Genomic DNA, 10,584 nt, shown 5'->3' on the forward strand with positions numbered 1-10,584 from the left:
CTAACCTTAGAAAAGTCTATGAAAAACTTAGCAGCTAACATACTTAATGGTGAAAGACTGAAGCTTTTGCCCTAAATTCAAAAAGAAGAGATATCAACTATTGTTTCAATTTATCATTTTACTGGAAGTTCTAGCAAGAAAAATTAGTCAAGAACAAAAAAAGATGTATTCAGATTGGAAAGTAAAACTCTTTAATTGTAGATAATTTAATCATACATGCACACACACACACACACACATACACACACACACACACATATATATATATATTTTCATATATATGTGTGTGTGTATATACATATTCCTAAGGAATATACTAAGATGAGTTAGGCAAGTTTGGCAAGTTTGCAGAATATGATATAGAAAAATGTCATATTTTTATTCACTAGCAATAAATGACTGGAAATGAAATTAAGAAAACAATTCCATTAATAATGGCATCAGCAATTATATGATATTTAGGAAAAAACTGAACAAAAGAATTATTTTCCTATATCTCCAAATTTGTACTATGAAAAGGAAAAACATTGTCGAAAGAAATTAAAGATCACCTAAGTAAATGGAAATAAATCTTGTGTACCTGGATCAAAAGACTTAACATCACTAAGATGGCAATAGTCTCCATATTGATCTATAGTTTCAAAGCAATCCTTATCAACATTCCAGCTAGTGTGTGTGTATGAGGAATTGACAAGTCAATTCAAAATTCATATGGAAATGCAAGAGACCCAGCGTAGTCAAAACAATATTGAAAAAGAACAAACTGAAGGACTCAAAACTTCCTACAAAGCTATAGTAACAAAGATACTGTAGAACTGGCATAGACATAGAGATCAATGGAATAGAATTAAGAGTCTAGAAATCAACCTTTATTTTAATGGTCAATTGATTTTCAACAAAGGTGTCAAGGCAATTCAATGGGGAGAGAATATTCAGAAAATTGTGCTTGAATAACTGGATATACACATGCAAAAAATATAAAGGTGGCGTCCTCCTTTATTTCACAGACAAAATAAACTGGACCACAGAACTAAATATAACAACTAAAACTATAAAACTTTTAGAAGAAACATTGGAGTAAATCATTGTGACTTTAGATTAGACAATGATTTCTTAGGTATGATATCAAAAGCGTAACTGCCAAAAGAAAATTAGATAACGTTGTCTTCATCGAGATTCAAAACTTTTTAATTTCCAAGTACATTATTAAGAAAGTGGAAAGATAACCCCAGAGAAAGGAGAAAATATTGGCAAACTATATATCTATTGAGAGACTTGTCTTCAGAATATACAAAGAATACTTAAAATTCAATGTTCCAGAAACACTGTATCTATCACGGAGAAGAAAGCCCATCTGCATTGCCTGGTATTCTTGCTATAGAGAGAGGTGTGTTAATGGCAATATTACCATCTTCTGAACATTTCAGGCTACACCCAACACCTACTGAATCATGATTTGTATTTTAATAAGATCCCAGGATGATTCCTATACATAAATGTTTGGGAAACACTACACTACATTGGTGATTTTCAGAACTGGCTGCACATTGAAATTGCTTGGAAAACAAATAAACAAAACAAACAAAAAAGGAAAATGATTAAAGCTTGGGTTTCAATCTCAACAATTTTGCTTTAATTACTATGAAGTGTGGCCTGAACATCTGAGATTTAACACTTTCCCATATTATTTCAGTGTGTACTGAGCTAAATTCTGACATGTCCCAAAATATAATGATTTCTTTCATGTGCTCTGAATACAAAAATGTTAAGATCTATCAAATATACATCTTTTGTGGTTAAGAAAGTTTTCTTCCCCAGACTGTATTGTCACATTCTGTTTTCAGAGCCCCGTGGGGGTTTTCTCCCACTATAATTTCAGGATGTGGAGAACTGACTTGCTTATTTTTAGATGGGCAATAAAAGGTCGACTTCAAGAAGGCTGAGCTAAGGTGGTCTTTGCCACTTTATCTGCTATCGAGAGGCAACGGATGAAATACAAGGGCCTTTTAAAACTCACCACATCTTATGTGTCAGATCCCAAGGAGGAAAACAATCCCAGATTAGAAACACATGCTTCTAATGAGTAGCAGGACACTCATCCTCTGGCGTCCTGGAGACTCCACTCTGGGTGATGCCTTTATCACTCATTCCTTTCCATGGACTGCTGCTATGCTGCTGCCTGCTGCTACTGTCCTCATGCAGCATTTCATAGATCAGCACATGACAAAGGGTTGGAACACGCCAGGGTTGCCCTGTCTGGCATGCATCTGAAGCCGACAGTTCAGATCTAATAGAATGATTAAATAAGATTCTCTATACAAAGTGATTAGCAGATCAACTGGCACCCAAGTGGTTGTTGTAATTATTGTTGTCATGTTTATGCTTATTTTGTTTATTAAATCCCTATATCACTCAAGTGCTCTTAAAACTCCTTATGGTAGAAAAATTTTATATTCAGTAATAGAGGCCCTTACTAAAATACTTTCAGATTCTTCCTCTACCACAGTTAAAATTGAATACTTTGTTGCCAATTATGTAAATATGAGTTTCTTTTTTTTCTTTTCATTTCCTACATTTTCCTTCATTTCCTACATTTCTCCTTGATCAAGACTCTAGACTCTTATGCAAAATGTGTATACAATTTTCTAAAAAATAAGGTGAACTTTATTAAGCCCGTGGGTGACTTTACCATAGTTATGAAAAACTGAACAGTGAAGAGAAAATAAAACGCATTGTGGAAGCTCCCTCTAGTGGAAATGCTGAAGGAGAGTCAGCTTGACTAGCTCGACATTTCATAGGCTTTAATACCATTCTTTGAGACCAACTAACTAGTCTGAACATCCAGAAAAGTGAGAGGAAGGAAGATCAGTATGCAAATGTTTATTTCTTAAGGAAATAAATAAGAAAGAAATTGATTTATATTCTTCCACTTCTGAATTGAAGGATAGAAGGAAAGTTAAAGCTCACTCATTTATTCACTTTCATATACATACAATGAGTATAAAAACACCTTATAAGGTTGCTTTAAGGATTAAACAGAATCTGTTTTTCCCCCAAACTTTCTCCACATCAGAAAAAGTGTGCAGCACCAGGGAATCAAAATTCAGATCCTCTTTCTCCTGTACTTTGCCTCATATTCTACTCATCGGCAATTATCCTTTATCTTGTGCCATTCCACTCCATCTGCAATCTATTTAATCTAGTGCAAGCCACCATCATCTCTCACATGTACTGCTGAATCAACCTCCCGACTGCCTTCTTCACTTCCCTCTATTATGTTTATACGTTCCATGCCGCACACAGCAGACTAGAATAGAAAGTAATGCCAGCCTCAGATACAACCCTGAAGTTGCTTCTGACTGCAGTTAGAACGCTCCTTGCCCTGGTCTCCAAGACGGCAGTGATCTGGGAGCTGCCTATGCCACCCATGTTACATCACAGCACTCACCTATCCACTCAATTCGGCCCATTGCTTTTCTCTAAATGACCCCAAATAGATCATTGTATCTTAAGTCTCAAGGTCTTTGCACAAACTGGTCCCACCCCATGACTATACTTTTCTCATTTTTCTTGTGTTTGGTTTTCTCTCATCTTGCAGGTCTCAGCTTAAATAATGATTTAGAGATTTCTATATATAGACTTGTTCTCCAACTTCTCAAATTTCTTTCCTATAGCACCCTATTTGTTTCCTTCAAGGCAGTTATTACAAATTTGCAGTTGTTAATTTAGCTGTGTATTATCTGTTTATCATTTATTCATAATTAATTATGTCTATTTAATTGTTTATTATCCCTCATTAGAATCTAAGGTTTCAGGTCTATCTTTTTGATAATTAAGTTGTCTAGTATCCTGGAGATTAGGTGTTTTTAAGTATTTATTTAATAGATATAAAGATGGATTCAGTTTTATAAAACTACTCAGCACAAGTTGGCCTGAGTAGTCCCTCAGTAAATGTCAATCCTTTTCCAGGAAAATATGGGCTCTTACTTCTCATTTCTAGTAGCAATTATGAGCTACTCTTTATGTTGAACTTAATTGTTGAGTGCTTTAAGTAACTAAAGACATGGTGCTTCTGCCTTTGTTTGCAGAACAAATTTATAGTGAAGATAATAAACTTTAAGCACCAGGATCCTTCGTTTTTCCTGGAATTTCCAAGAACAAAAAAGGGATCTTAGAAATACGCACACACACACACACACACACACACAAGCATATATATATATTTAGATTTCAAAGATATAGTTATGCTAATAGATTGGTACATGACTGACATAAAAATTCTAAAAATTCACATGGCAATATTAATAGCAAGTTGTGACACAAATTTTTAAAAACAATAATGAGTGAAAATATTTGATTAAGCATTTTAGAGAAAGCAATAATATTTCAATTTTTTTCTATAGAAAATGCTATAAAATGCAAAAATATTCAAAGAGTATCTAGTCAAAATGTAAGACACAGAATCATGAGAGGTAGTTACTTAGGATCTATGTTATTTTTCTGGATTTTGTGATTTTTTGTGACCTTTTAAAAATTTATAATTTGAATTGTATTTATTTTCTCACATCTTAATTCCACATTTGTAATTATATACATATATATAATTTTTCAAAAGCCCTCTCGCCTCCAAATTAAAGGCTATTTATTGGTGCTTCACGAAACCTGAATTTTCCCGAAACTTGGTTAAAGTGATATAAAACAAGTATTGTTTTCAACTGGATAGCTGGGAGATATATTCTTGTGTTTTCGATTTTATTTAGTCATCTCATCTTCTTTTCTTAATGCCACAAAGTGACCTACATAATGCCAGGAATAATAAACTTCTTAATTAAAAATAAAATATTATCTTGTCTTTTTCAGGAAAGAATAAATACATGTGAGAAGATTTTAAAAGTTGAGAAGAAATAGAAGGAAAGGAAATATTTTTGGGAAAAGATGAATCCAAAAGTGAATATGTATAATGCAGTCTCTAATTTTGTTAGAAGTTGGCAACAAATTTCTATTTCCCCTTGCATTTTCTACCAGCTAACAAAAAGAGGTAAACACAGGAATCAGTTAAATCTATTGAAGAACAAAAAAAATGACCCTGTTTGCTTAGGAAAAGCACAGTTCAGATTGATTCCTGGGCCTCAGCTGTATGTTTTTCTTTAGTATATTTTGAGAGCCCTCAATGATGATACAAATAGCATTTTCAACTATATTTTCAATTGAAAACAAGGAATTTCAGAAATTTTTGTTTAATACCTTACAATTCAGACTGATGGTATAATACAAAAGTGAAGTTCAGGAAACAAACAAAAAAAAGAGTTCTTTCGATGGCCAAAATAGTGTAGCCCAAGCTTTGCTTCACAGTTCCCCATTGTTAATATTAATTCTAAAATAGATTAAACAATGTGTGGATTGTAGAGTAACGGTTTTCATATTTTTTCCTTGGCACAGTAGGATATGAATTGTGGTCCTACCATGGCTGAGCTATGTGTTTAAGATGCATGTGAGCTGGGCTGGGGCAGACATCTTCCAAAAGAGATGAAGATCTTAAGAAAGACTCTCATTTGCCTGACTATACAGCTTGCCCAGCTCTCACTATAGCAGGGGCCATAGAAGGACGAAGGGCAAAACTGTCTCTTCAAGCAATATCTTCAGGAACCTATCAGCACATTAACCTAGTTCATGGGCTTTATAATCCTATGAACTCTTTAGATAAACAGAAATATTTCATGCTTTCTTGCCAAATCACTGTGATGAAATCTGCTATAAATGTTTGGGCTGACCTTTACTTCTCTAAGTGAAAATACTGTAGTAGAATAAAAAAGTTATTGTATATAATTACTCCTGATTAGAATATCTTTGCCAAATTTTAGTTCCTAAACTTAAAGTTTTCCATAATGTTTTAAAGCAAGTGTGAAAAGGAATCTCAGGTCATCTGAGGTAGAGTTTGGACAGAGACTAAGCTAATAATAATTTGGGAGTAGGGTCCCTTTAGGCCCACCTTGATTATTTTAGTCTCTTGATTTTGCTCTTCTCACCAGGAGTTCAGATTGGATTAGAAATGCTGTTCCAAAGATGAGTATGAGGAGAAACTAATTATTTTCTGTTCATTCACTCATTCGTTTCTTTAACAGAGACTAATTGATTGCCTGTTACAGTATTATATGAATATGTAAATGTATATATGACATATACACACACACACACACATATATATATAAAGATAAAACACCATGAAGATTCTGAAGCCAGTCTGTCTGCAATTTATAAGTTGTATGACCTTGGACAAATAACTTAGCTTTTTAGATCTTTATTTCTTCACCTGTCAAATAGAGATAATAATGTTAATTATTTCATAAGATTATAATAACAATTGAGTCACTACACAAAAAGTACTTTGACCACTGTTTGGAACTTAATAAAGTATTATCACTATTATGTGTCAAGTGCTGAGGATAAAAACAATACCAGAGACAGATGTTATACATGTTCTTACTGATTTTGGCAGTTTGTCAGATCTCTGACTCCAGGGAGCATGAATGGCAGGCTGCCCAGTTGCTGTGCTCTAAAATCTATTACAGTTTTGATGGAGAGGCTTGTCAGCTGCTCCCTGTCAATAACTGAGTGTAGCAGGGATATTATAGAAGCACCATTCCTGGGAAATGGTGACCTGTTTCTGACAGATGATGTTGATTTCAGGATAGATTAGTGGTTAACAGGGTCTAAGGATGGTGGAAAGTGGGGGTTGGTGGGGGGTGAACGTGACTGTAAAAAGATAGCACACGAGAAATCTTTGTGGTGATATAATAGTTCTGTATCTTGATTTCAAGAGTAATTACACAACTCTACACATGTGATAATATGACTTAGAATTATACACACATACTATACCAATGTAAGTTTCCTGATTTTGATGCTATACTATAATTATATAAGAGGAAACAAGTGGGAAAGATTGTCATCAAAAATGATAAAGACCCCCAGAAAAAAAGCAATGAGAAAACTGGCAAATATTGCCAAAATTAACTTTTTCAAAACTTTGGAAATAAATTAAAGATTTACAGAAATCCAAGAAGAGGTTGTGTGTGTGTGTGTGTGTGTGTGTGTGTGTGTGTGTGTGTGTGTGTGTGTGTTTTCCTTTGAAAGGTGAATCTCATTAAGAACAGTAATCTTTGGGGTATTTTGCCTTACTCTATTTCCGCCCCATTCTCTAGCTCCAGAGGAACCTGAGAATACAACCACCCACAATCACAGTGAAAGTCGGGCTAGCAGCCTTTGGAGGGAGGCAGAATGGGGTTGGAGCCCCTTCGAAGACTCATTCCCAGATAAATGCCATTATTTGACCTGTCTGGTGGTTTCCTGAAACACCCCACTTACAAGGTTGTCTTGATTTGACTTGCCTTAGAGCTCTCACATTGCAAAAAGACTAATGATATTGAATATCTTTTCACGTGCTTATGGAATCGAACATTTGTACATCTTCTTTGGAGAAATGTCTACCGAGGTCTTTCAACTATTTTTAAAAATTGGGTTGTTTGCCTTTCTGTTTTCATATTTTAGGAGAGTTCTTTGTTTATTCTGGATATGAAATCCTTTTCAGATATATGATTTTAAAAGTTCCTTACAGTTCTGGATCCACAGGACACTTTTTCATTCCAGGACTTAGAACAACAACAACAACAAACAATTAAGAGAGGCAACAGTCTGGTAAGATATCTATTTGAATGTATTATTTGTGCCACAACATTATTTTTAATGTTATAAAATAATAAATCTTAGGTAAAACCGTGAAGCACCTTTTTGTTTTCAGACCTGAAAACATCTCTTACTACTTGAAGGGAACTAGCTGAGATAGGGACTAATAAGAAAAAAAATGCCTTAGAGACTCAAGGGATGGAGCATTTATTTTCTCTCTCCTGGATTATTACAATGGTCACTGGGCGTTCTTTCTTGCCTCCAGTTTCTCTTACCTTCAGTCCATCCCACACACACCGTCGCCTCTTTCCAGGATATTGGGATTTCCCTAAACTAGCTGTTTGGACAACATGTGATCATCATAAAGGTGGGAAAGATGTCCATATAGTAACTTGTATTATAAAAGAGCCCTAAGTACACACATCACTTGTCACTCACACACAAACACACAGAGTCTTGGTATTAGTCTTGGGTTCCCTCAGAAGAAGACTCAGACAAAATTTCAAATGCAAATAGTTTGCTTGAAAGGTATAGAGAACACTAAAAATAAGTGGGGAAGTGCTATGGGGAAGACAAATAATAAAAGATGTATTATCTAGAAAGTTACTGCCATGGGTAATAGGAGTTTAATCCACTGGGGAACTCTGAGACACCAGTGAAAAACTCAGTTATCTCAGAATTAGGATACCTAATGTCCAAACCAACCATGGTATTTTTATGACAACTACTGAAGACTATCTATTGATGGATGCTTACTTTCTTGCAGCTTGAGCCCAATTAAATAAAAATAAATAGTAAGGTCTGAGTAAGGATAAATAATAAAATATTTATAATCAATTATGACTTTTGGGACTTCATAAAGATAGAAAACCCAATCTTAACTGGATCACATTCCAAAATACGTTCCATTGAGTCATAATTTAATTTATATTCTCAACAACTTCACCAACACTCCAATTCCTCTGCATTTCTGCAATGTTATCATAATATTGGTTTCACATGGTAGCAAGATGATGGTAGAAATTCTGTTACTCATATCTTTCAAGGTTCATAGCTAGTGGAAAAGTACAAGTCTCTTTTCCAGGAGAATTAGCAAAGATCTCAACATTGTCCATTCTTGAGTTTGTCACCAAGGCCAGAAGAACGTGATGTTCTCAACAGTAAGATTGAAATCACATCACTGGAAGCACGTGGGAGTACATAAAAGCCCTGAAAGGGAATCTGGGAGCTGTTACTACAATAATGAGGCTGGGAGTCATTACTCAAAGAGTGGGAATGGGTGCTGGGCAGTAATAATGACAGATCTCACTGACGTTATCTTAGAAGGAAAACCATAGGTAGAATTAAGTTCAGAATTAAGTTCCAGTTTATACTTGGAAACACAATGGAGCAAATTTCCATATTAAATCAATCTTTTGTTCATAGAAATGTCTTACTGGAGTATGTTTTAGATCACATGTACACTATCAGGCTTTAAAAAAATCCTCACAAACTCAGTTTACTATAGTAAGTAGATTATTCAAAGCATAATTGAGAAAAAGAAGGATTAGGAAAGTTTTACAGAGAAGATAATATTTAAGTCAAGAAGAAGGAATTCTGTGGACAAATCTCTGAAGGAAGGAAGGAAGGAAGAAGGGAAGAAAGGCATTTGAAGTAGAAAGAACAGAACATGGAAAAGCATAGAAACATGAATGAATTTTATTTTTAATTTTAAAGATTGATTTGTGCATCTTGGTCTTTGAAAGTTATAACAGTCTATGGCCATGCCACCCTGAATGTGCTCGGTCCTGTCTGATCTCAGAAGCTAAGCAAGATCAGGCCTGGTTAGTACTTGGATGGGAGACCACCTAGGAAGACCAGGTGCTGTAGGAGTAAAAACATAAAAAATAAGAGATTGTAAGCTGACAAGGTCCTTGCAATCTATGAGGTCAACCAAGGGTTGCCTCGCCTAAAAAAAAAAAAAAGTTATAACTGTTCCTATATAATGGTCAAGTAGTAAGGGCTACTTATGTGCATATTTGCTTAGTACACAGGTGCTACTTATGTGCATATTTGCTTAGTACACAGGTGCCCAGCCAGGTAAGACATAGCCCACCTTCTCTGTGGGCCCTGTCCCCGGCTGCCTCTAGGAGGGGGACAGTGCCTTTCTCTAATCTGCACGCAGGCACAAACCAATCTGATACTTATCTAGATACATGTAGTTTGATTTGGCTAACATCTCAGAATTCACGATGAAGAGTAGCAAAAGATTAAAAAGATTGTTTGACTTTAACTGTGAAAGCCTTACTTATGTTGTTCTAAGAAGTTTATATTTAATTTACTGGCTAGTAGGATCCAATAAGGGATTTTAAACAGAGGGGTTAGGTGACAAGATAAAAATTCAGACATCCTGGGAGTCAAAATCAATTCTTTAATGTCAACCATAAGGAGGTATCTTATAATCTATCTATTCTAAAGTCTAGATACAGCATGAGCAATTCTATCTCCTCCTTGAGAGATGCTCCCTCCTCCATTCATATGATGGAAATAGCCATTTTCCTAAACACTCATACACACTCTTACGGCATTCGTTAGTAACTGCTTATTTTTATTGAAATGCTGTGTCAGCTCATTCAAAATAATATGATGAGAAAAATCCTCACACCAAGAACATAAATATTTGGTGAAACTGAAAGATATCTATTTTTCGCGTGGATGAATTTATTTCTGATTTAAATTGTCCCTCATCCCATGAGTGAAGGCAGAAATCAAACACCTGCAGCGCATTTTGAACAGCGTCCACTAGAGGGCACGCTTACCTCATATCGCGACCAGCTATCAAATTGCTGCTTTAATTCAGGGCCTGAGGTAATTCAGAGCATGATTGAGCAACTTAAGTGACCTCGATCTCATCAGAGGTTA

The 10,584-nt window shown here is 35.1% G+C and overlaps 1 protein-coding gene and 1 pseudogene across 1 annotated transcript in view; one reads left to right on the forward strand and one right to left on the reverse strand.

Annotated features, from left to right (window-relative positions):
* ANO3 (anoctamin 3) overlaps positions 1–10,584 on the reverse strand; it is a 361,383-nt gene that overhangs the window by 263,279 nt on the left and 87,520 nt on the right. The window lies entirely within an intron of this gene.
* Positions 9,437–9,555, forward strand: LOC111741340 (annotated as a pseudogene).

Source organism: Pteropus vampyrus, unplaced genomic scaffold (genome assembly GCF_000151845.1).
Source record: "Pteropus vampyrus isolate Shadow unplaced genomic scaffold, Pvam_2.0 Scaffold76, whole genome shotgun sequence".
Lineage (NCBI taxonomy): Eukaryota > Metazoa > Chordata > Mammalia > Chiroptera > Pteropodidae > Pteropus > Pteropus vampyrus.